Source organism: Diadema setosum, chromosome 6 (genome assembly GCF_964275005.1).
Source record: "Diadema setosum chromosome 6, eeDiaSeto1, whole genome shotgun sequence".
In the NCBI taxonomy this organism is placed as follows: Eukaryota; Metazoa; Echinodermata; class Echinoidea; order Diadematoida; family Diadematidae; genus Diadema; species Diadema setosum.
In genome coordinates, this window is record NC_092690.1 from 12,886,509 (window position 1) to 12,914,439 (window position 27,931).

Here is a 27,931-nt window from a genome sequence, read left to right on the forward strand (position 1 = left end):
AATTTATAGGAATAGCTTCATCAAATTCTATATTAATCCAATCTATTGCTATACTGCAGGCATAAGAATTTACCTCACGAACTGGATCCTATCAATTTCGGGCATGGCCTGCTATAGACGTTACAGACAATGATAAGTTTGAATGATTATGTTCAGTGAAGAGGTATATACTTTTTACGTAAACTTGGTGTCATGTCCAACTTTACGATAAATCATGTTTATATCTGAATCTCATTATCCAGTAATGGCAAGTCCACGAAACGCCAGTCACGATAAGGGGCGTGGTGGAGGGAGAATAGGTAGACGCCAAGGTGGAAGGGTCCTTGAAGAGACTGAACGAGGAAGAAGACGACATCCAGATCCCCTTCGGGACCCCGAAGTGGAACAGGGAGGTGCAGATGGTTCCAGGAGAGGGGTATCACACTCGACTAGTGGTCGACGAGGCCATGGGACAAGACATGATCCTCCCAGGTACATTTTCGTTGGGATGTTGCCTCGTTCTCACATTGAACATGACCGAAAGTAAATCTTTGTTTAAAAAAATAGGGCACCTAATAATAACAATAAAGGCTTGCATGATCATACGACGTATACGTTCTTTTTCGCTTTATTTCATTGGAAGGGTGTCTAATAATAGGCCTAATAAGAAGAAAATACAACGGCAAAACTTTTTACGTAGTAACTGATAGCTTTGGATAAAAGCAGAATGGATCTGTACCTGATTATTGCTTCTGCTTAACAATGGAATTATTTCTTATCTTTGCTGTTTGCATTTGACTTTTTTTTTAAAGTTTCCATTTGTTTCGCAGTATTTTACATGTATATATTTTGAAAATTTAACCAGAAAAATCGCAATTCAATGTGAATTTAAGTCACGTCTTCATTCACTATGATTTTTCAATTGATAAAGCGCATATTATTTTTTTGAGGATTGTCAGTAAAGATTACATAGTATGCAGCATGACAAACTTATATACGCTTTTATGTTTCCCCCTGACATTTACATCTAGTACTCATTCCAGTGGGAGCCAACAGCATCGGCATCGCAACTTTCGACCTATAAGCTCTAAATTGCTACAGGACATTCTTCATAAAGATTCTTCCGAGGCAGCGATGGAGCTTAGTTCACTCAAGGGATGTGTAGAAGCCGGTTTCAATGAACCCAGAATTGGTGAAGAAAGGCAAAGGCTTATATGGCGAAGTTTGGCATATATCTGTGGAACCACAGGTGCAGAACATACAGTCACCATGCTACTCACCTTGGTATCTGACTCACAACTGCTTACGCTTCATCTCCCGACCTATCTCATCAGACTAAGAAGTTTGGCAGACGAATGTGTCGATGAAATACAAACTGTCCTAACCGACGTCTTCATCGTGTTCAAAACAATGCTACAGAGTTTGCCGAGTCGAGTGACAGATGTCAAGGTTCCCTTCAGTCTACTGGTAGACGCCGTGGAAGGATTCAAAGAAGTATTGCCAGATCTCTACAAGCATCTAGAGTCTATCAAGACTGACTTATCACACCAAATCGATGCCCTCGAAAAGGAGCAGGACAAAAGACGTCAATTGGATCGCGCCCTCAAGAATCCTCCTCCAGATAATTTTCGCGAGCAAGGCATCTTCCCCACCGCAGAAGAACTTGAGGCCGGGTATCAACCATTCCTTCGGCCTCATATCAGGAAAGGCATTTACGCGGATGGATATCACTATCTAGATGTGCAGTTTAGACTCCTCAAGGAAGATTTCATCTATCCGTTACGCATAGGCTTCTCAGAGTACTTTGCCTTCAAAAGAGAGCACCCCAACAAGACACCCAGAATTCATGACATCCGAATATATGAAGACGTTAGATTTGTTCGACCCATTTGTGATTCTTCCGGCGTCTCTCATTGTATGTCCTTCAAGACTCTACCAGGAGTTCGATGGGAAACAGCTAAGAGGCTTATGTTTGGGTCTCTAGTTCTCCTTTCCAGCGATGACTTCCATTCAACTTCCATTCATTTTTCTTTGCAACAGTGGCCAACGGAGATGTAAAAGAACTGGAAGCCGGCCTTGTTGCTATTCGTTTGGTCGATCAAGGAGACGCTTCCCGCCTGTTGGGAAGAACTTTTGTCATGGCAGAATCTACTGTTTTCTTTGGAGCTTATCATCCAGTTTTGCAGGGACTTCAGCGAATGCAATCCACTTCTTTGCCCCTTGCAAGATACATCCTCGGCCTCTGTGAAAATGCAGACGTGCCAGTCTATCTGCAGACAAAGTGTGATGAATCACCAGAGCACACTGCGTACAAGAAAATGGACATATCCCCACTGTTTAATAAAAGGACAAGTACTCGCTTGAAACTTGGATTGCAGCGAGAATTGGAGCAAGAAATTGAAGTCACGAGTGATGATGCTTGGCCGAATGGTGGTGATGTCAAACTTGATCCATCACAACTTGAGGCGGTGAAGAGAGCACTGACTAACGAACTCTCCGTTATTCAGGGCCCGCCAGGAACAGGCAAGACGTATGTCGGTCTCAAGATCGTTGAAATCCTTGTTCGGAATAGGCATTTATGGTGTACTCAAGAAGATCCTGGACCCATTCTCTTGGTTTGCTATACAAATCATGCCCTTGATCAATTCTTGGAAGGTATTCTAGAGTTCCTTCAAGTAGGTATTGTAAGAATTGGTAGTCGAAGTAAAAGCAAAGCACTCGAGAAATTCAATCTACATGAACTACTTCGTGGTAGCAAAAGACCTGACCCTGATGGAAACCAGGAAAACTATATTGACCGAAGAGTCAGGCTTCTCAGAAAGGAAGTTTATGCTGCCAAGCATATCGTGGAGCGAACGCAGGCGCGACTTGCTGGAGCTAAAGCGGGGATCGTTAACGAGTCTGAACTTTGGCACTTTATGTCATGGACGCATTACAACAGTCTCCTCAGACTTTGCAACTTGAAGACGGTTGACTCGTGGATGGTGGAATGGCTTCTGTGTGAGTGTCAAAGTTACTCTGACTGGATGCAAGGACGAGAAACACGCGAGGTAAACGAAGAAGGGGAGGAGATATATGAAGGCACGGAAGAAACGACAGAAACCAACAACAGTTCTCAAGATACTGAGCAGGCCAAAGAAGAAGATCAGGAGGTAGCGGAAGAAATGACGGAAGCCAACAACAATTCGCTAGATACAGAGCAGGCAAACGAAGAAGAAGAGGAGGTAGCAGAAGATATAATAGAAACCAAAAACAGTATTCTAAATACAACTCAGGCAAATGAAGAAAAGGAGTTTGTAGCGGAGGAAATGACAGGAGCCGACGACAGTTCAGTAGATATTGAGCAGGAAGGGGACTTCATAGAGGTAGAACGCATGATCGAAGAAGACTTTGAGACAGAAATAGCTGACAAAAAGGAGAACCTCCCATTTCTAGGTCTCGATCTCTCTCAAACAAACAGTCAGCTCAAGAGGTACATTTCCCAAAAGCTGCTTGGAGCAGATAGAATTGTGTCAACTGCCATTAACGAAATTCTAGATGTGTGGCAAATGTCCCCAAATCAACGATGGGCACTGTATCACGTATGGCTTAGCGAGTACATCGAAGATCTTCGTATTCGTCTGCCTGTCTACGAAAACAAGTATAAGCAACTGTGTTTACAACTAGAAGAAGCCAAGGATATAGAGAAGGTGCAAGTGCTCCGAGACGCTACCATCATCGGCATGACGACAACGGGGGCTGCTAACAAACAGCATGTACTTCAAAGAGTGGGACCAAAAATTGTGGTTGTTGAGGAAGCTGCTGAAGTACTCGAGGCTCACATCACAACTGCCCTCCATTCTTCATGCCAACAGCTCATCCTTATCGGTGACCATCAACAACTCAGACCCAAGCCAAACGTCTACATGCTGGCAAAGAAATATCATCTGGACATTTCCCTGTTTGAACGACTTATCAACAACGGATTCCCGTACACACAGCTACAACTTCAACATCGAATGCCCCCTCAGATATCGGATGTCATGAGGAAACACTTCTACGATGTACTAGATGATCACGACTCTGTGAAGAAATTTGAGAACGTCCGAGGTGTAACCAAAAATATGTTCTTCATTGATCACTCACAAACACAGGAATGTAATGAGGACATTCAAAGTCATTCCAATCTGCATGAAGCAAAATTCCTGGTTGCTCTCTGTTATTATTTCATACAGCAGGGATACGAGACACATCAGATCACCATCCTGACACCCTACACAGGGCAGCTTCCTCACATCAAACAACTAATGACGCGCGATAAGTTTCAAGGAGTGAAGGTGACTTCCATTGATAATTACCAAGGAGAAGAGAATGACATAATTCTCGTTTCATTCGTCAGGAGTAACCACGATGGCAAGATTGGCTTTCTGAGAATCTCAAATCGGCTGTGTGTCTCCTTGTCAAGGGCGAAGAAAGGCATGTTCTGCATCGGTAACTTCACCATGTTCGCTGAGCACAATGACTTGTGGAAAGAGATTGTGGAGGATCTGAAGAAAACAAACAGCATCGGGGAGTCATTGCAGTTGCAATGTGCAAACCACCCTGACCAAGAAATTGTTGTAAAAACAGCAAAGGACTTTGAAAGAGTCCCAAATGGAAGCTGTACCCAGCCATGTGAAGCTAGGCTAGCATGTGGACATGTATGCCGACAACTTTGTCACCTTACTGATAGAGATCATGTTTTGTACAAATGTAAGGCACAGTGTCTCAAGACCATTTGCAGTAACAATCACACTTGCCCGAACGTGTGCTCCCAGCCTTGTCCCACTAACTGCTCCGAGTCTGTGATTATCGAGAAGCTACTACCTTGCTTGCACCCATGCCAAGCGCAATGTGGCCAGAGCATATCTGATATCAAGTGTAATGAGCCTGTCGAAAAGACTCTACAATGTTCTCACAAGCGCATCCTCCCTTGCCACGAAAGTCCAGATTATCTACATCTGTCGTGTGAGATCCTCGTCACACGGCGGCTAGGATGTGGCCACACAAAAAAGGGAAAGTGCTGTCAGCAAGGCAAGTGCGAGGAAATCGTGGAAAAGATATTGGATTGTGGTCACACCTGCTATGTGGAGTGTCACGAGGATCCCAGCAAAATAAAATGTTCTCAAGAAATAGAGCGAACGCTTCCATGTGGACACAAGCAGATGTTTCCATGCCACAAAGATATTAACAGTATCGTGTGTGAAGTTCTAACGAAGAAGATTCTCTCGTGTGAGATGGAAGCAAAATGTTGCGATAAGAGTCAGTGTCAGCAGCTCGTATTGAAGAGACTTCCGTGTGGTCACTCTGAAATGGTAAAATGTTTTAAGGATCCAAAGAAAGTGATGTGTACCTCAGAATGCGAGAAAGTACTTGCATGTGGTCACGAATGTCGAGGTAAATGCGGAAAGCCCTGCACGGAAGAGTGTGGAGAAATGATAACCCGAGATGACTGGCCATGTAGGCACAGAGTGACGGCCAAATGCTCTGACAAACCCAGCGCATGTTACGTAAAGTGTGACGCAACATTGCTATGTGGGCATTCTTGCAAAGGTACATGTGGTGAGTGTAATCGAGGACGTCTCCATTTGCCTTGCACAGAACCTTGTAAGAAGATGCTGATTTGTGGACACAAATGTACACAAAAGTGTGGGAAGCCATGTTCGTCGTGTCAACAAGGGTGTCCACAGAAATGCCGTCATGGCCAATGCCGTCATCCTTTGCAGTGTACCTTGTGAGCTCTGTTTAAAGCGGTGCAAGTGGAACTGTCCACACTTCATTTGCTCCAAGCTATGTTTCGAACCATGTGATAGACCACCGTGTGACGAGCCCTGTCCTAAGAAGAGGAAAAAGTGCGGACATCCCTGCATTGGTCTCTGTGGAGAGATTTGCCCGACGCCATGTAGAGTCTGTGACAAGACCGAGCTGGAACAACGCTTTTTCGGAACCGAAGACCCCAGTGTATCACGGTAAGCATTTACGTACCTTGTTAGCGTATCAGGGCAATTAACCTCCCTCCCCCCTCCTGGTTAAATGCTGGTTAGTGAAAAGGTTAGAGAAAGATTAGCGTTCGGATTAGGTTTAGGGTATAGAGTTTGGGTTAGGGTTAGGATTAGATTCAGAATTAGGATTAGGGTTACGGTTACGGTCAGTTAAAGGGTCCGGGGTAATTGCCGGGGGGGGGGGATTAATTTTGCCCTAGACCTTTTGTCACATGGGCGGACTTAAATAATCTTCAATCACACTCGTGCCATTCACTTTAATGTACAATTTAATATAAGCATTTGTGGAATATTTACAGGACTGAAATCGAGGAGTTGTGACCAACAAGAAATGCAAAATCAAAATTCTGAGTGAGATAAATTAAATTACAATACTCATATTCGACAACCATGTAAACGGGACCCTGCCTTGGTCCGGTTCCACTTGTAATTTTGGCTTGAAACTTGTTCAGAATAATTATAACAGCTTCGCTATCAATTCGTTATCCCTGACAATCTGCTATCAAGCGCAACACTATTTGGTTCACACCACCGTAGTGCTGATCCTGAGATGACCAGCCTGCACGCACGACGGTTTACCGCGGTTATAACACTTGTCTTCAATTACACTGCTTCCATTTACATCCGGGTTCTGTGCTAACCCGCAATTATCATGGATTGTATAAATACCAATATTCGAATTATGTGCACATTATTTTCATCTTTTTACCAATTTAACATGACCTTCATCTCTCTACTTCAGCGACACATCATAATCAATCATATCTACAGGGTGTCGTGCACCCGCCAGGTTCGTCGCTCACCTGCGTTGTCCTTAGAGTCACATTAATTGTCAAGCTATTCGCTTCCAGAACATAACTGATTCGTGGGTGGGGCGTCCTTGTATGCGAGGTTGCTATTTTAGCTCCAGAGTGTCGCGAGGACCCGCGTTCCGTATTCACTGGCGTCCAAATTTCTCCCTAGCGAGGGGCGGACACAGTCACTCGGCTGGGAATGCGTCTGCCTGGGAGTAAACTTGACCTCGGCCTTGGCGCCATCAATGACCGGTGTAATATAACCAAATTGCCTCTTCTTGTCTACTGGAAGGCTGCAAAGGCTGTTGGAATATGCCTCCTGGCAGCAAACAAAATCTGAACTCTACTCAGCCAGTACACAGGCTGACGGTAAGGTGGACGGACGGCTCCTGGCCGCAAACGAAATTGGGCTTGGACACGAAATTATCTTGCCAACTGGCGCCTGGGTGTGGCAGGTTGGTTTCCTGCCATCACGGAGCTAACTCAATGTTCTCTCGGTGAAATCAAAATGGTGTCTGCCCCGAAAAGATCCAACTCTTCTGTTAAATTGCTACTCGACTGCGACACTCCTTTTCGAGGCATTTGGAATATTTGATACAACTAAATGGACTTGAACGAAAACACCTATACCGCACTCTCCCGGAACTGGAGCTATTTCCTGTCTTTTCTTTCTACATTAATTGACATGCAAAAATAAATGAACTCCTCTCGGTCATCGATGGCGCGACTTGTAAAACATTTACACCTGTCCTAGCACTTTCTCTCTCTCACTCTCGCTTTCTCTCTCGCTCACTCACTCGCACTCTTTGTCTCGTCATCCCTACGCGTAAACATGTTTATCTAGTTGAATGACCGATAGGTGATGTACATGAAACAACCTGGAAATGCATTTTCGATGTGACACCTTTTAACATTTGAAGTGCTAAGTCCTTGTCTTCTGTTGCAATTTGTCCCGGGCGTAATCGTCAGGAGCACGATGCAATCATCAATTTCAGCAATAATTTCTTTTAACATGTAATCAAATGAGAATTATCGTACATAGAACATACACAACTTCGATGAAAGATGCGATTCCTTGTAAACTGACCTAATGTATATACTTTTTCAAAGTTCATTCTTAACAACATTGTTGAAAATATGCTATGGTGTATTTGTATTATATAAATAACAGTGTTTATATATATATGTATATAATATATAAAACACTTTATTGATATCTAGGAAACTCATATCTGTCACAGAAAATTGCTGATGCATTTATCATTATAATAATATAATCAGGATTATTATCACTGGATAAACCTTTGTTCCATTTAAACATCAAGAAATAAGTATACACTAAGCTTATGAAATGAGATGTAGGATTATAGCGCCTACCATCCACTCGTCATCATGTCGGTGTCTAAATAATATATTGCCATTATGATTTGACGTCACAATTTTGCTTTCATTAAAAGATACATCCAGCTTGAGGACTGCGGTCATGTCTTCGAGGTAAAGGAACTGGATAAAAAACTTGGATATCAGACAGAAAATACAGCAACCGCATTGACACAGTTCAAGAAGATCTTGGTAAAACTTTTATTGATTTATGATATAATACCGCTACATAACCATGATATACTAATCAGTTTCATCATGACTACATGTATTATAAGATGCTTCCCAATCTCCTCGTTTTGAAATGATAAACTTGTTGAAATTATCGACGAAGGGGAATTGCGAAGAGTTAAATGGGTTCATAAACACAAGGAAGAGAATCGGTTATTAGATCATGTGCAATTACAGCGTTTGTTGTGAAGAGAACACAGAGAGAGATTTTGATTAATTATTTGATTAATCAATTTATCAATTAATATTCTACGTATACAGAAGCAACGTTGGTTTCCAAACGTTAACACCGTGTCGCTCTGCTCACGCTGGTCAAATGTGTTCTTATCAGTCTAATAAGTCAACAGGATGGAGTAATTAACCTTTATAGAGAAAAATGTCAGCCGCGGTGTAGCCTGTTCGAATCGGATTCATCTGGCGTTATGTCAGGGTTATTACCCACATGATAGATTTATACTTTCCTTTGGCATTCTCCCTACAGAGTTCACTGGCATTTACTACTACCCTCGCTTTATCAAACATTTGTTTTTCTTTCAACCGACAGCCTTAGATGAACTGTTCGGAAGTGTTTCACGAAAGGATATTGTGTCATGTATTGAATAGATATCCTTTGCGACACAAATCGAATGGAGTATAACAGGTGTATACCGCGTCATTCTAGAATTTGCAATGATTTACATCATAACATAATACTGCACAAGATATTTTGATATCGAAAATCATTAATGAGTAGAGTACATAATGTTTGCAAACAAAGAAGAAGTTGAAATTGTGTTTACATTTTCATTGAAGGTACCTTCTTGTCCGAGATGTGGTAAACTGATTAGGGTCAGTCGGCGATACGGCTCCCTCCTTCACACCTATCGAAAGAGTTTACGTTGCGCTGCTGAAAAATCCCAAGAGGAGCTTGAGAATCAGGTGGCTCAAACAACTAAAAAGATCGACAGCCTGACCTGTCAGCCTCTTGCCATCAGGGAGGGGAGACACCTCCATGGTCTAACTAAAAAGTCATCACTTTTACTGGGGTGGGCGAAAGGCCTTCAACACGTGACGTCAGATCATAGCAAGGGGGTGATGTCTCACCTCCCTGATCATAGCAAAGGCATCTGTCTCCGGGTTAAAATGATCAGTCGCGTACAGTCGTGCAGCGGTTCATGCATTCGCAAGTTCCGAGATTACATGGCATGCAAAGAGGTAAAGGATGTCGAAACTGTTGGAATGTTGGTGGAGACGCTTCAAACCAGTGTGGATGAGGTTGAGGATTTTCTAACCAGAGACACTGTCGAGCTAACCGAGCAGGAGATCCATGATACGGAGACTGAACTGAAAAGGCAAATCATGCACATAGAATCCCTGTTGCTTCTTATTAAAGGAATGAAGGATACTTCTGAAATGGAGGAACTCGTATCCATTTTGACATCTGCGACCCGCTTCGGAAACAATCGGTGGAGATCAGCCGATCAGCTATTGACGAAGATATACCGGATGAATGGGTTTGTTCGGTCAGCAAACCGTTCTCTAGGCATGGCACTAGGTGACCCTCCCAAGCAGATGTCAAGTCACTTGGATGCCTGGAGGCAGTGTCCCGTGGGCCATGCACAGAGGAGCAGCGAATGCGATTCAAACATCTGCCCAGCATGCGATGACGAAAGGAACGAGAGTGAGAGAAAACGAAGACAGGAAATGCAACAGGAGAGAGGACGGGGCCGAGGACGAAGACGGGGACGAGGAAGAGGGAGGGGTCGTAGTCAGAATCGAAGAAGATGAATTCGGACTCGTTCTAGATTCGGAAAAAAAATCAATGTGGAAATATTTCGTCGAGGGTATATTACCGAAGTACAGTAGTTATGCCAACAAACGAGATTTTCGCTTCTTTTCTATAGTTGAAATGCTGATGTGCCAACCAGTTACTTTAAGACGTCAATGTTGGCACCTATAGAATGGTCAATTTTTAACTTTATTATTACTCTGTCACATGACTTCAACAAACTGTTTAAAGCATGTTTTGTTTTGTGTTTTTGTTTTCCGAACCTGCTGCTGTGATTTTGACTTTTTGGTTTTCTTCCATTCTAAATTTTTTTTTCATTTTGTATTTTATTTTGTATTTTCATTTTTCATTTTGTATATGTATTGCTCCGCTCGTATACTGTATCATTTTACCTGAACTCCATTGTTAGACGGTGACGTTCTGTAGATAGTTTGCATCATATTAAAATGATCAATTGCTGGACATGTACAAGGGACTCGACATGTCCCTGTTTTCAAATGAAAATGCAACTCATTTAATGCGTCTTTCTCGGAATCTGGTCAGAATTTGTAATATTAGCATTATTTGAGGAATATATAATATTTATAGGTACTTGAACACGAGTGCTTTCGATGAACCGCTTCGAGATACAGTAATTGTCTTTATACCGGTCTTGCCGTTTCTATACTCTATCTAATGGTTGATTAAAATGCTATGACGATCTTTCCTTTTATTATTGACATTTAAACATTGCTTGTGGTAACTTTGTACGGAGAATATTTCATATTCTGAAAATTAGTTAGAGTGAACTGTTCTACTCAACTATTTTCAAATTAGGGCAATTTGTCAATCAGTTGCAATCAACTGTTTTCATTATACATTTTGCGGGGCTACCACTAGTATTTGACTGCAAGTTTATATAATACTAGTATGCGTTTGTTATACCGTGTCGCCAATACTGGCAACTGGATCCTCGCAGCTTGGATTAAGCTATGAATCATAAATCTCCACTTCTGTGTACTTGTATAAGACCTACCACGGTATCTCAGAATCATTCTTCGTGCCTAATCCAGGGTCCCTGGGTAAACGTTCCACTGTTCAGAATGATGTAGTTTTGTTCACAGTGTGACATCATTATAGTTCCATGTGCTGATATGCATAATGCGCCATTATCAATCACTTTTTGATCAAAACTGCAATTTTATTCCGAGTTACCACAGCCTTCACCCAGATATAGCCTGTATTCATGCTATGACCCTGAAGGGTGATTTTTAAACAAACGGTCAGAATGTTAAAATTGTTTCATGACCGCGGAGGAATTCAAAGAAGGAGCGTTAATTAATCGTAGTGATTCCATGAATGTATAATCAATGATTCCATAGGTATAGACTTATTAAAGTAGTGAGAAGTTTTGTACATGTAGGCCTACTCGAAAGGGGTGCTGTGTATATTTGAAAACTACAAAGCTCATTTAGTGATTCATTGAAGTTAGGAACTGTCATCTGTAATTTTGAATAATTACTTCGTGCCGATTATACACTGTCCAGGCTATTATATGACATTCTGTGCGTGCAATCAGTGTTGTCATTTATTGATAGTAACTTTGCATTCTAGTGAAGCACTGTATACTGGAGATTTATGTTCTCATTTATGCTGTAACTCTCTTCATCGATGCTATTACCATCACGTGTCTATCATAAGCCATAGAAAGAAAACGGACAGCAGTATGCAGTGTATGTAATATCAGTACAATGTCTGCGATTGTAACAGTTTTTATCATTGAGACAGTATCCTGAATATTTCTTTTTTTTGCAACTCCAACGTGCATTCTAAGAAAGCGCCCTCACAAATACATTTGAGTACCTGAATATAAGAACGACCCAAGTCCAAATTTGGCTATCGCGTTTGAAAGCCATTTAGATAGTCATGCAAATACAGATAATCATTCAAGTGACTGTTTTATATTCAAATTTGAATTAATAACACCCCAATAACCGAAAACACTTAAGGGAGTAGGGAATTTTTTATTAATTTCCATTTTTCCGAAATTTTCTCTAATGGACTAGGGTCGTTCTTATATTCATATACTCATTTGTTTATGTTGTAAAAAGAAAAGTAGAATGACTAATCACAAAGAAGCTTTTAGAGTCGAGAGAAATTGCGGGAAGCAAGTTCTGGTTTTCTCTGAAATGTCGGACATACGAAACGGAAAGATGCGATGGTAACAATAATGATGCATGATGTGGTAACAATAATGATGCATGATGTACCTGAATATATATCTTTACACTCTAGTTACCAAACTGGTCATTCAGAAAACAATGATAGTTTGTGAATACACGAACCAAGACATAATGATTATTGCAATAGGCCATTCCGTTATGTCAAGGTTCTCAGAGTACACGGATGGAGCTGAATTAATAGCTAGTTTGACGTCATTCAATGAAAATGTTTGCAGCACATTTATCTACAGAATGTAATATGTAAGTATATCATCTTCTCTTTTTATCAGTCCAGTATAATCTATTTGTGCATGCACTTGGTTAATTGTCGCCTTTAGTGTTACATTGTTTCTCTGGCTTCCCCGTGACATTAGTTTATGGAATTTCAAATGTTTGTCTCACTTTTCGTATCAAGAGTATGCGAAATCTTTTAAGTCAATAACACAAAATGGCTGTAACAGATTGCTTTATCTTCATTTAAAGTAGTATGTAACTTTTACGTTGACAGTGATACACTGTAATTGACAGTGGACATTGGCAGTGTTAACACTGGTTAACACCCCATCACAAGTCGAAAGATGAATCAAAGTACACTGATCTATTTTAAATGTGGCTTATTTGTATTTGTCTAAAGTGTCATTTTAAGTAAGCAGTTTATGGTTATACTCATCCTCGTAATGAAATTAATGATGTAAATAGACTAACACAAAAACACGACATGACATTCGTGCTTACGATACCACTACGACGATACCATCGTCCCTTACAATTTGTGTTTGCATGTATTGTCATGATTAAAACTATTGAAGGTGAAAATGTGCAAGTTTGAAATTTCTATCACTTTTGGGGTCTTATTTTCATCTCCGATCTTCATAAAATGTCTGCAGATTAATATTCCGTTCTCATTTCTCTCCCTTTTTGCGTCTATCGAAGTCAATTTGACCGTGGTGGGAATTGTACTTGAACTTTGTTCAGAGATTGTAAATCTGAGCTCTCTAAAATGGCTGAAAGGTTAGCTTGAAGTTTGAGGAGTACCATGATGTTGGAAGCATGATTTAAGGACAATACGATGACCCCTTCTCCTAAATTGAAAAAAGAAAATGGATGAAGAAACGAGTTAATTACTCAAGAAATTATGCAGGAAACCTCAGACCGTATAAAACAACAACAACAATATCATCAACAACATCAACAACAACAAATCAATTAGGAATGAATAAAATTGATTGATTATAAAACAAAATCCCAATTTTACAAACGTTTTCCAGAAAGTAGTTAAAGTATACATACACAAATCACTGCAATGTTATTGAAATGCTCATCTGTACAAATGGGTCAAGAGGGATATAATTGGTAAAACATCCTTACAAGGCCTGCTTGCTACCAACAAACTTCTAATCAGAGTTCGACGAAAACGTATGTGTCGTACAACCATTCTTGTCGAAAATATTTTAATTCTTTTCTTCTCTCTCTCTATCTCTCTCACCAATTTCATCTGTTACCATGGTTACATTCTCCGTTTCCCCCGCTTTAATCAATCTGACTTTACTCTTCTCTACACATATTTTATTCACATTCCTTCATAGACTTGCATACAGAGAGGAAGGAATGGTTTGTGTATTACAGAAGGAATGGTGATGTATTATCAATCCACTCTCACTCGTTGATCTGTTATTGATTGCGTGAAAATGTTATACAAATGATGCACAGGATAGAGAGCGTTAGTGGAGGCGTATATAGTGCACTCGAGGGTATTTACAATTGTGAAATATGCACGAGGCGAAGCCGAGTGCATGTTGCACTGCATTGTAAATACCCGAGAGTGAGCTACGCCTCCACTAACGCCACAAAATAATCCTGTGCATCATTTGTTTTATAAAATGGGTCGAAAATTCGAAAACTAACAGCATTTTCAGCGTTTTTCACGTACCTTTGTGGGTCAAGACGCCCGAAGATGTTCGTCCCAAACATTTACGCACGTCGCACTCGGAAATTCCGCACATACAGTATAAGTATGATGGGGGGTTGGGTTTCCGGACACTTAAGTTCCCGCATGAAAACTTACTTATTTTACATAGAATATGCACCCTTTACTTGATATAGACTCCTCATATAGGCCTACTAGACAACATACTCTGAAAACGGCGTGAGAATTAACCTGCTAAATCGTTGGATTTGCCCTTCAAAGTGACTCCATGTACGCGTCCGGTCCCACAACGCTTGGTCTACTGTACTGTACAAAGTGTACGTATATAAGAGTATACGTACGTCACACATGTTATGCACAAGGGAAGAAAGGCCGGCCGGCCGGCAGCCCGAACTAGAAGTTGTTTACAGGATTGTTCGACAGCGCGTACTGTATGTATGCATGCAATTCAAAGGAGCCGCCGCGCGCACAGACGATCGGCAATAGGATTTAACCACGGTGGATTTAACACGCAGTGCGATGGGACTAGAATAACCAAGGCACACGTGACTCATTTCAGCGCTTCCTATTGGCTACATTCTTGAACCCATTTTATAAATTGTGTTATTACGGAGCTTTAGATTTTAGACGCGCGGACGTTCAAAGGAAAAAAAAAACATGTTCTGAGCGTGCGCAGTAGCGCGAGTGAAGTCAATCTATTTTTAGCTTGCGTCGCCTGAGTTTTTCACTACGCGTACTGGGATATTTTCACGTCCGCACAGTTTGCGACGTAGAAAGCTACTTCATGCACGGATCATATGGGGGCGCGATTTTGTTTTTTATACGTTGCGTCCCAGCGTGATCTAAAGCTACTTTTCCACACGACGCAGGGAGAGGAGAACGTCCAGCGCAAGCGTCGGCTCAAACGTCCGCGCGTCAAAATCTTGAGCTAAAGCCAGTTCGTAATTAGCTCATGTACACCTTTGGATGGTACAAATGACCTTTGTGTTTTCTCAGTTGGTTAGGAACTTCACTCGTTTTCAAAGCGGTATAATGCATAAGCTTGCCCGACAAAACAATTTATGGAATTCGTGTTCAAACAAAGTATGAACTTGAGTTTAGACCAGGTGACCAGAATAGTCCGTCAGTTGACACTTTAGCAGGCATCTAATTCATTATTTCGTATTGAATGCAATAACAACTTTTTTTTTTTAATATTGCCAAATACCAGGCTTGCTGTCAGGTGGATGTGCTAGCAAGCACTATTTAGATAAGGATCACATGAATAATCATCACATCACAGATGCTTATCTCAGTGAATTAATAAACAAAAATGCCTCTTGGTACAAATGACCTTTTTGCTGCTCATGCGCAAAGTGGAATTACGAACTGGTTTATTCGGACGGGATGGCGTTCGAATAATAACATAAGAAAAAACACATACATACTTACATCTACTTCTACAATTACTCATACATATCAACTTCTGACAATTAATTGTGGTGAATGAGGTGATGTGAACTGGTGGTGTTATGATTCCATATTGATTTCGTTTGGGTGGAGGGTCTTTAACTTATCAATCCAGAAGGATTCTCGGCGTGGTGTTGTGTTGTGTGTTTTGCTTTCAATTTGCTTCGGTGACTGTGAGTTGTAGGTTGAGGTTGGATAAGGATTGTGAGGGCAGATTGAAATGTTTGGTGTATGCATGGACCTACAACACATGGACATTCATCGCTCGTTATTAATTCGTGCACCTGTTTCTGTCAAAAGCGTCACAAAAACATTTTGAACATGCTTTCCTGCTTTGATCCAGTGTTGTCCACCGACAGCCAGCCTGGATAAAAACAAGACGGCGCTTTGAGAAATCTAAAAACTACATGCGCAGAAGCTAAAACTCTCTTAAATCAAGAAAAATGCATGTGCAGTTGTAGTGTATATTGCGAAATCATCGCTAAAGCAATTTCATTTGCGAAATGCAAGTACTTTACAAGAAAAAGCAACTAATTAAGCAGATTGACTGTGATTAGACTTATCAAAAGCTTTTGATACTATTGATCACAAAATTCTGATAAGTAAAATGTATCATTATGGAATTAGAGGCAATGTGTTAAACTGGTTTGAAAGTTATTTGTTAAACAGAAAACAATATGTGTCTATTGATAATCACACTTCACAATTTCAACATATCAATGGTGGTGTCCCACAAGGATCAGTGTTAGGTCCATTACTCTTTTTGCTTTATGTTAATGACCTGGCTTTTGTAAGTGATGTTTTAAAGCCCATTATATTTGCTGATGACACAAACATCTTTCTGTCAGGCAAGGATATCCATGATATGAATGTTGTATTCAATGCAGAACTTGAAAAGGTGTATTCCTGGTTTTTATCCAACAAACTCACTATTAATTTTGAAAAAACAAATTTTATGACATTTAGACCTCAGCAATTACAGCTAGATACAACTTTGTTTGATTTATCCATTAATGAACAAAAAAATAAGTAATGTAAAAAAAAATAAAGTTTCTTGGTGTCATTATTGACGAACATCTCACATGGAAAGATCAAGGTCAAAATATTTTAGATAAAATAGCAAAAACAGTGGGTATTTTAAACAGATTGAAGAGTTTGCTTCCTCTTCGAATTATGTTAAATTTATAATACTTTGGTTTTGCCACATCTTTCATATTGTACTGTTGTATGGGGAAACTGCTCTAAATATCTTTTGAACAGATTGATTGTTTTACAGAAACGTGCAGTCCGTTGTGTCTCAAACTCTCACTTTTTAGCTCCAACAAACCCTTTGTTTGAGAAATTGAAGGTTTTAAAGGTCTAGATTTGTATACATTGCAGGCAGCATGCTTCATGTACAAATTTTCTAAGGATTTACTGCCTGATGTTTTTAAAGATTATTTTATTTGTAATAACAAAGTTAATTTGTATAGAACTAGAAACTCTGATAAATTGTATGTACCATTTTACCGTCTTAGCCGGTCAAGAAAGTCAATAAGGTATACAGGCCCAAAAATATGGAACTCAGTTACCCCCAGTTTGAAATTATGCCCCACCATTTCATCATTCAAAAGACAGTTCAAGTTACAGTTGATTAATGCGTACCGGTATTGTTCATGAACTGTACTGTGTCTATACAGTGCACTGGCTGATTCTCGGCATGTGTTGTTCTGTGTTCTCTATTCGGGCGCTGGGCGGCCGCCTCGGGTGGGGGATGTAGAGTGGTACAGGTTGGGAATCGCGCGCGTGCCTGTGGTGATTATGATCGGAGCCTTCTACATTCATTGTACAATATATTACAATTATTCTTTTACACTGTACTCAGTACATGTATCGTAATGAGAGCTCTGAGCCCCGTTGCAAGAAAGTTGCAATCAATTGCAAATAATTGCTACTTTTGAAACAACCATTCTGATTGGCTCAGGGTCTGCCCTAGTAAGAAGACATGCATGCAACAATGATTTTGATTGGCCAGTGACAATCAGTTGCAAGTTGCGTTTAAACGCAAAGTTTCTAGCAACAAAGATCATGTTGGAAGTGGTGCGCCCTCAGTGGCGGGGCGCGGCTCACGATATTGCTTGGCATAATGTACACACTGAAGAATCACGATTATACAGCTGCACACTATATTCAATGATACTCGGTATTATGATGATATGTATTTTTTTTTTTTTGTCTTTGTCGATTCTTATAGAATATTATATGCTCAAACCATATATATATTTCTTAAATTGCATTCAATGATAATTTTTGCCCATTTTTTTTTGTCCCACCCTTTTTATGGTTTTTGGTATGTCATGGTTCCTTCCTTTTGGATGTGCTTTTTTTTTCGTCTTCTTCTTCTTGTCCCTATTTATTGCAAATCCAGTTCTTTTTTATGCGGCTCACGATTTATGTAACAATGTATAACGACATACAGTTTTAATATTGTATATTTGCTCAGGGGATCAGCCTCGAAAGGCCAATGGCCTACTGCTGATTTCCTCCACCATTTATTTTAATTGTTATGTCAATCTGGAACACACACTTTTTAACTTTTAACTGTGATTATGTATTTATCCAAAATAATTTTTGGTTTGTATATGTATGTGTTAGAACTGATTGATTGTGTATTTATATGTTTTTACCTGAACTGTGGAAATAAACTAAACTGAAACTGAAACTGAAAGTGATTTGTAATCTATTTTTCCCCCATTTGTCGCACATTGTTTCAGAGTAAACATGGGCAGTGACAGTAGATGACATGCTTGTCTTGCCATTCAGGGTTGTTACATGCATGGCCGCAAGTGGCCGCTTCAGTAATTACCAATTTTGTGACGCAAAATTTGTCCTTGTTTCAGGTTTGGTGCTCCCGATCATTGGTGTTTATTCAATGGCAGTTGAGTCTGAAAAGGCACCTCAGCCAAATATGACTGAAATGAGGGAAACCGGGTTCTTTGTCAGTGATGATGCACGATTACACAATCGTCATGATTGTCCAAACGTCTGAATGTACTCATTAAGATGCACATAATCAGGTGGCGGTGGTGAACATTGATCAAAGAAAGACCTCTGTTCATGGTCCATGTAGTAGGTCCATGGTGTATGGGAGTGTTTTGTGATGTGGGGTGTGGTAGTTGCGTATTTCTGATAGTGTGTTGTTGATTCTTATGTACAGTGTTGTTTCTGTTTTCCCGACGTACTGTTTATGACAGAGCAAGCATGTTAGGAGGTATGACGCATGTTTGCAGTTGATGTGTGGGGAGATCTTGAATTGTCTACCTGTGGTTGTGCTTGGAATGTCGTAGTTTCTACGATGTGCTGGACCAGGTGGAGGTTGTATTTTCGTGAGTTGCAGTGGTAGAATCCGTTAGGTTTGCGTGATGGCGTGCTGGGGGAGGGGTCTTTGGCTCTTGTAATTGCGTCTACGGCGGAAGGAGCTTGTAGGGGGTTTAGGGAATAATTCCCGGGTGTTGTCAGATTGTTGTAGAGTCTGGTGGTGTTTGTGTGTGATATGTGGGGTAGTTTGGCGGTGGCAGGTGAGTATGTGATTGGAAACAATATTATGTCCTGTTTGTGTGTGTCGTCTCCGTTTCTGTAGGAGAGAAGTTCATCTCGTGATGTGTGTCTTGCCAGTGTTATCCGGTTATGGACCATTTTTTTTTTTTTTTTGGTAGCCTCGTTGGATAAAATGTTGTGCGAGTTGTTGTAGGTGGTGTTCCAGTGACTCTTTGTTTGAGCATATGCGCGTGACGCGTAGGGCTTGGCTGTAGACAATACCCTTGAAAGAGTGTGCTCGGTGACAGGATGTGGGGAGGAGGTATGTGTGGGTGTCAGTGGGCCTGGTGTAGAGTTCTGTGTGAAGTTGTGAGTCTGCGTGTTTGATTGTGACGTCGAGAAAGTGTGTTTGTGTGGGTGAGGAGTCAAATGTTGATTTTATGGTTGGGTGTATGTTGTTAATTTTCTCTTGGAGTGACGCGAGGGAGCGGGGGAGCCGTTCCATAGGAAGAAGATGTCATCAGTGTAGCGTCGCCATGAAGATTTGAGGAGAGGAGGATTTGTCGACGATAGTATGTCATGTTCTACTTTGCCCATAAAGATGTTTGTGAATGTGGGGGCAACCGGTGTTCCCATAGCGGTCCCATGTTAAAAAATGTGTTGTAATTATGTATGTTTTGCATTTATTGATATGTTGAGAATATTTTGGAATGTATAATATGGAAGGTTAGCTAAGTTTAGCAGGACCCAACATTTAGGTTGATTTTGTTTATAGTTGTTGTCATTGACTGTGTAGATCCTGAAGAAGGGCATTTCGCCCGAAAGCTTGAATAAAGGGGTGCAACCCAACATCAGCCACGTTTATGTGCAAGTTTTGCTGCCAATTATTATTAACTGTCCTTGCACCGCCCCGCCATGTTATGCTTAAGTCCTTTGATATCACTATATATATATATATATATATATATATATATAATATATATATATATATATATTTATAATATGTATATATATAATGTATATATATATATAATGTATATATATGTATATATATATATATATATATATATATATATATATATATGTATGTATAATTATGTATAATAGTGGGATGATGCTTATACTCGATCGTGCCGTACGCCTCTGTCATTTTTAGAAGAATATAATAGAGAAAATAATGAGGACAGAAGATGTCGCAGGATGCCGGCTGGTCACTGCTGGAAGCTTTTGACCTCAGGTCTTCGTCAGCTTTATTGTCTGTTTATACGAAATGAAATAGCTGTTTTGAGCATAACAGATCATACTGGAGTAATGAACATAATACATTGAGTACAATTTCAGCATGAGTTAACAGCTTCAGAGCATATGTACACACACACACACACACACATTATATATATATATATATATATATATATATATATATATGTACATATATATATGTATATATATATAATATATTAAAGCATTTTTATTACTATTATTATGTGGTTTTTTTTTCTTATACTCTGTTGATGAAATTTCTGTCCCAACGTTAATTATTTGGGTAAGTTTGGAGGCTTCCAGAAATTTGAGTCATATACAATTCCTGGTAGAGCCATAGTTTAATTTTGAACGCAAAGTAACATGAATCAGAGAATCAACACTAATTGGACCCTTCCGCGTGCCATATCAATTTCCTGTCCTTAGGTACGTGTGTGAAATTAGTGCACATGAGACTCATTGGCACAAACAGGGGCGGATCTAGCTTTTTATAAAGGAGGGGGTTGGGGGCGGTATGCGAGGGAGCGTAGCGACCGAGCCCGAGCGAGCGGAGCGAGCGAGGGGGGGGGGGGGGAGGGTGTGGGATGGGGGTGTCCTCCCTCCCACAGTAGGGAGAATTTTTGAAAATCTGTGTGTGAAAATTGCGTTTTCTTGCATCTAAAACACCACAATTTTTGGTATAGAGGTCATTGCCATAAATATAAAAGAATAAAATTACAAGTTTAAAAAAAAAATAAGATTAAAAAAAAATGGTCCCCGGATTTTTTTTTTTTTTTTTTTTTTGGAGGGAGGGGGGGGGGGTTGCAACCCCCCAACCCCCCCCCCCCTCTAGATCCGCTTCTGACAAAGAAAAGGTTAATAGATATGAAATTATACACGATTGATATGTCACAAGGACGTTGTTACTCGCCAAGGTGGAATCAAGAATTGTCATAGTGTCCTTCTTATACGTCTCGTCTATGTGCATCGGTAAAGGAATACATACTTGGTTTCTAGTTCCTATATGGTTCACAATAATAAGTAGTGTGTGAAAGGATCACTGAGACGGAGAACACGTATGTCAGCATGGAGAGTTGGTCGTTGGCATTTGCATAGCGCCATATATGTGTATCTGTTGTAGAAATTAAAGGTGCACGCTTGTGTAAAATAATCTTTGTAAGCTCTTTCATAAAGTATCATTGGGTGTCATTGGGAGCTTGACTGAGTTAATGAAAAGGGGGAGAAGAGGTGTGATATTAACATGTGAAATAATTTTTCATAACTTCCTTTTCATAACGTGCTTATTTCTGTGTGTACGGTTTTTAAGTCAACTATCAATAGTACCCTTTCACCATAATGATCTAAACACAATAGTCTATGTTTTGTTATGACCCCGTCTGACCGTTCAATTGTTGGTGCTCTTGGCGTGTTTTATTTATTTACATGGCGTTAGCGTGAAACTTAGCATACGAATTTCTAGTATTTTTACTTTTATTTTGTGGTCTTCTCTTGGTACACATTATTTAGGGCTCGCTGCTTGTTCAACACCCCCTCCTCCATAAATTATGCTGTTGCTATTTCAATTTTTTCCTCTTTTTATTCCTCTGTTGTTCCTCATTTTGTTTGATGTTGCCTCCCTATTCATCCTTATCTTTCGAAGGTTGCCCCCATAGTCCTCAGGATCATTACTGACCATCCTCTGCCTTTCGTCTGTCCACCCTCCAGCTCTACCCCCCCCCCTGTACCTGTTGGGCTCCTTGCCCATGACCTCCATCCCTCCCCTTTTGTTTTCTTTGTTCTGTGTCCCTAGCCAGTCCCTGACTGTTCTTTTTTTTTTTGTGAAGTCCTTATAATTATGTGATTACTTTCCCTGACTGTTTGTCATTTTGTATCTGACGAAGATTCTGCTATATAGGACTATCGGATAAGCAGTTTTCAGCAGCTATTTTTGCTACAATAGATTTCTAGCATGTCATGGTTCGATGCATTTCACCGTCTATCATACTGTAGAGCTGGTCCTTAAACCAGTCATACTACTATACATTTTAACCCTTTAAGACCGTTTTTTTTTTGTGCCTATCGTTACGTGATTAATATTTCATTGAAAAAAAAATTAATGTGTTGTTCACACTAATTTGAAATAAACCAATACATTTCACACTGCACTCAACAAACACTGAATATAGGCCGCCATAAGCATTTTGTTGTCGCTTGTAACCGCACCAACCGTGTATACACAGGTCATAAGTTATACTTCTGTGCATGACCCTTTGCACATGGTTTTGTAAGTAATATATGGTTGTTGATCATGATTAAGTGATACATGATAAAATTTAATGTTGCGGGGGGGGCGAGGTTTTTAAAGCAAGAGTCAATAGTGAAATAGTATAGTGAAGCGGAAGCGGGCGAAAACTATTATACCATGCAGTGCGTCTAAATCACACACTGAAAAAACTCTGTAATGAGTGAATGCACATAACATCCTTTTGTATATCGAAGTGTTATAGATGCTAACTAGGGTCAAAATCAAGTAAGATAAAAGTTAATGGTGAAGTATTCCTTTAATCACGAGAGCTGAATTCCCCATTTATCTGTTTATGTTACAAAACTTGTTTACTCTGCTCAAGCTAAACGATAATATGTACGATACATGCATGTATATATACATAGCATACACATGCACAGTCAATGTGCATAGCTGCCACTCAATAATAGATAAAGCGACTGTAAACGTGCTCGACATTTGAAATGTTGCATCATGCCTGGATGCACATAAGTCTGGGATAACGAATTCAATGATCAAACTGAAAAATGCGTTAAACAAAACAAAAACTTTGGACCATTTTTCTGTGAACAGAATTCTCTGATTTAGTTGACTACGGTTAAGTGCCGTTTCTCTTAGTGAAGCTTCCTTTTGTTTGAATAAAGAAGGAGTAAAACAATCACAGTCATTTTTGATTTGAGGAGGTTTAAGAGCCAGAGTTCCAACTGGCTGTAATATTATTCAAACATCAACATTCAACGACATGATATGTGTGTGTGTGTGTGTGTGTGTGTGTGTGTGTGTTCGTAATTTAGTATGAAAAGGACGAGGAATATGAATCGAAGCGGTCATACCCTACCTTCGTTCTTTTTTCGGGGGGGGGGGGGGTGGTCAGTAAAATCTGTCATACAAGCGCAATTTTACTCCGCTCCGATTTTGACATGTTGAATCATATCGTTATGTTGAACTAAATATGTTTGAATAAGCTCAATATTATTCATCTAAGAATTAAACCAATCGAAGCAATCTATTATAGATAGCGAGTCTCTACCAAATGCCTACTGTTTCTGTAAACACGTGGCAAAACGAGATCAATGAGTCATTCTATGTTTTCCGTTCGGCCCGAACGATCATCGTTTTCCGATATTTGCTGATCGCGTGACATATTTTCAGTTGTTTCATTTTTTATCATATTTATCTTGAGGCTGTTGTCAATCCGTGCTATTTTCAAGCAGGTGGAATTCCCCAGCAGTCACAAAGGGTATATAGGCTGGTTTGACGCTGCGAAATACTGCACAGCGAAAACTTCATTATCTGGCTCCGCCGTTAATTGGCCATCATATAATTATACTCGCCGCCCCTGCCGAAAGGAACGGAACATTTCATTGTTCAATGTTTATTCGTCTCGACATGCGGGGTAAAAGCTGTCAGTAGCAGAGTCTGAACTTGGAAATCGATCTGCGAGGCATTCGGGTATCATATAGATATCAGAAATAGCGATGATTTCGGTATGTAATAAATTATGTTCAAATACAGCCAGTTGCACAAGTCGCCAATGTCGGTGCGTTCAATGAGTGTCATCTCCTGATCTCTGTAGAACCATTCTCTGCGTGATCTGAATTAGAAGGCATCGATTCTGCTTGGTAAGCAAAATTTTTGTTTCTGTCTTTGAGTTTATCTATTCTTTTATTTGTTAGGAGGGAGTATATGCCCTCATACTGTCATAGCCACTATCACAAGCCTTTGAAGGGCAATTATAATGATAGATAAAATTTATTATGCACCAATTCCACTTAGAGTAAGATGCTCTAAAGATAATGAAAGGGACAGAGATAGTACACCACTCGATGGTGTGTCCCGCTACAACAAAAGGAGCTATCAGTCGCGAGAAGTCGTTTTTCTAATAACGGAATGACGTTATTTCCCCATTCTCTGCTTTTCATTTGATGCATGACACGATTCACACACACACACACACACACACACACACACACACACACGCATACACCATGTCCTGTATGGAGAAAGACAGTGCATTCCCGTTATAACGAACACGGTTATAAGGAAGTAAAAATCAAGATCGCAAAATTATCGGATCTATGTTCTTTTGTTGTTTATTTGTACGGTTATAATGAAATTTCGATAAAACGAAAGAAAACTGCCGGTCCCGAGGACTTCGTTATAACGGGAGTCCACTTTAGTGGGTTTAAAGAGAGAAAGTAGAATGCTCAGTAGAGAGGTAATCCGTTTGGCCACTTCAAACTAAAAGTTTTAATGTTCGGCTATGATATAAGCGCTCAGTCTTACTTATTCTCCAGTCAACAAACAACGCACCAAGTACGTAAACTATGTGGAGTCTAATTTCTATAAAACTTTCGACACGACGAAATGGCTACCCCCGTTATTTAATCCAATTAGATATTATTACTGTACTTTATTGTCATCCCTTGTATTCAAAGTCAAACAGCATTCTTAGGGCAATTCCTATCTGTTTACTTGCAACAATGATGAAGGTATTTCCATTTTGCTGTTTCAGTAGATCATTTTAGGGTAATTTGATTAGAAATCCATGTACAGTATTCATTCAGCTGTATGCGTCCTATTCGCTTTGTCTTCTTTCAACTTGTAACACGTGCATTGATGCCGGTTAATATCCTAAGGTATACATTTGCAATGTGCAACATATACATCCAATCTTATTTATAATGCCTGTAAACCAGTTCAGGTTATGTTGTTGTTGTTTTCTTTTTTGAACTCATTCATCTTAATATGCTGATTTATTACTTCAGATTTCTTTGATTTGTAACCCAGTATCTCTTCTAGAATCCCGGTATGCATATACAGCGATTAAATTAGTTCTGCTTTGTTTGTTTGTTTCTTTCTTTCTTTGGCAACTTGCAACCCATGTATTCACGGTGTAGTAGCTTAATAAGATGCAAAGTGCAACCCTTTAATAAATTCTTAGTGGTCACTCTTAATCGCAATACCTGTTACCAAGCACTTCCAACAATTTGTCGAACGCACACCTAAGTACATATCGAGTTCATTGCACTCGTAAATTGTAATCAATTCTACTGCACTCTTATTCCAGAACAAAGTCAGTTACTGTAACCATCCTTCACGTCCTTTGCTTATTTTCTATTCTTAGCGTTCCTATACTCGGTCGCTGGTTCATAGCTAAAATGATTGACTTTCTTCGTCATGATGTTTTCATTGCAACTGATAGACAAATTGCCCTACATCGACGTAAATAATTACGCAGTACCCGCTGCATGCTTATAAGGATTAGAACCAACGCTTACTGTCGGGCGAAAGCTCGGTGGTGTAGTGGAGATGACGCCGGCCTGGTGATCAGGAGGTCGTATGTTCGAATCCTGCTCAATAATGTACGCCCATGATTTTTTTTATCATGGCTACTACTAAAACACTGATCAATTCAGTGCTTATTTACGTCGATGTAGGGCAATTTGTCAATCAGTTGCAATAAAATGATTGACGTTTCTTCTTTACAATCATTAGATTTATCATCTTTCAATAGAATAGATATGGGAATACCCTCGAGTGCTCTTTATACGATGTAGATTATGTAACTTGTTTCTTCTAGAAAGATTATGTTACATCTAATGAACTTGTACGGCGTTACTTCATTACATGACATTTCGTCGCAAAAGGAAGGATTTTGCCTATCCCATGTATGTTTTAAACAGAATTAGCAAATATCATTGCATAATTCAAATAATGCAGCACGTGCACAAAATATACTTTATACAGTAGGTCTACAAGTAAAAAGACTGCGCTTTGATGCAATGTATTAGAATCTGCCATTTTCTGCTTCATGTATAGAATTTATGCTAGAGTCACAGACGGCCAGGTCACAAAACGGATTTGATCCAGGTGAAAATGAGCCGGATTAGTCCTGGAATTGAGGGCAATTTATGCTAGAGTCACACGCGGCCGGATTTCGAACCAGTTCCACAGGGAATTAAAACCGTATCGTCCCGGTTCGAGCCGTAGACACCCGTATTGCCCTGTATCGAACCGTATAAAAATCCGCTATAAAATCCTTAAGTGAATCCTTTTCGATCCCTATCGACCCGTGACAAACCGCTTCGACCCGTACCGAACCGGATGTAAACCTTGTCATCATCCGTTGCATGAAGGCAATGCGGTATACGGCAAGGGTCCATACGGTTTTACGCTGCGAGTTGCAGCGGGTCGATGCGAGTCAGTGCGGTTGCATGGAACCGGGTCAATTCGGATATCAATACGGAATTGAAATAAGTGAGAAAATTTTGAACGCCGTATCGAAGCCCCCGGAATCCATCAGGAATTGACACGGGTTACAATGCGGATCAATGCGGGTCTCTACGGCTCGAACCGGTCGATACGGTTTTAATTCCTTATGGACCTGGTACGAAAGCCGGCCGTATGTGACTCTATTAAGACACACCCGCACCCAGATGTAGGAACTCACGCAAGTTGGCACAAACACACACGCACTATTCCACACACACACACGTATATCATGCTTATGATTTGGGGATTTGTTTTCTTTTTTCTTTAAGACGATCTTGCTTTACAGACAGCCACTATTTGCGGACGACATATTTGTCGTCTCAAAGAGGAAAAGATTTGCAGTAATTTCATGTGAATTTATAGGAATAGCTTCATCACTTACTATATTAATCCAATCTATTGCTATAGCAGGCACAACATTTACCTCACGAATTGGATCCCATAAATCCCAGGCATGGCCTGCTATAGACGTTATAGACAATGATAAGTTTGAATGATTACTCTCTAAAAAAGAAATTGAGTAAGAATGTTCACTCTTCATTTCATTTTTATTATGCCTCCGCCACGAAGTGGTGCCGGAGGCATTATGTTTTCAGGTTGTCCGTCCTTCCGTCCGTCCGTCCTTAATGAATTTTGTGGACAGCGTAACTAAAAAAAAAAAAAAAAAAAAAAAAAAAAACCGTTCAATGTATCATAATGAGACTTGGTATAGTATATGCATGAGTGGGCGAAGTTGTGTCTATCAACTTTTTGGCGCACATGCTCAAGGTCAAAGGTCAAAAGGTCGAGGTCAAATGCTCAAAATCATCATTTCCCCCGTATCTATGCAATGCCTGGAAGTTTTTTTCTTGAAACTTGGTGTATA

General features: G+C 40.1%; 1 pseudogene; it reads left to right on the forward strand.

Annotated features, from left to right (window-relative positions):
• Positions 1-244: 244 nt before the first annotated feature.
• On the forward strand, positions 245-10,171 carry LOC140229540 (NFX1-type zinc finger-containing protein 1-like; annotated as a pseudogene).
• The last annotated feature ends 17,760 nt before the right edge of the window (positions 10,172-27,931 follow it).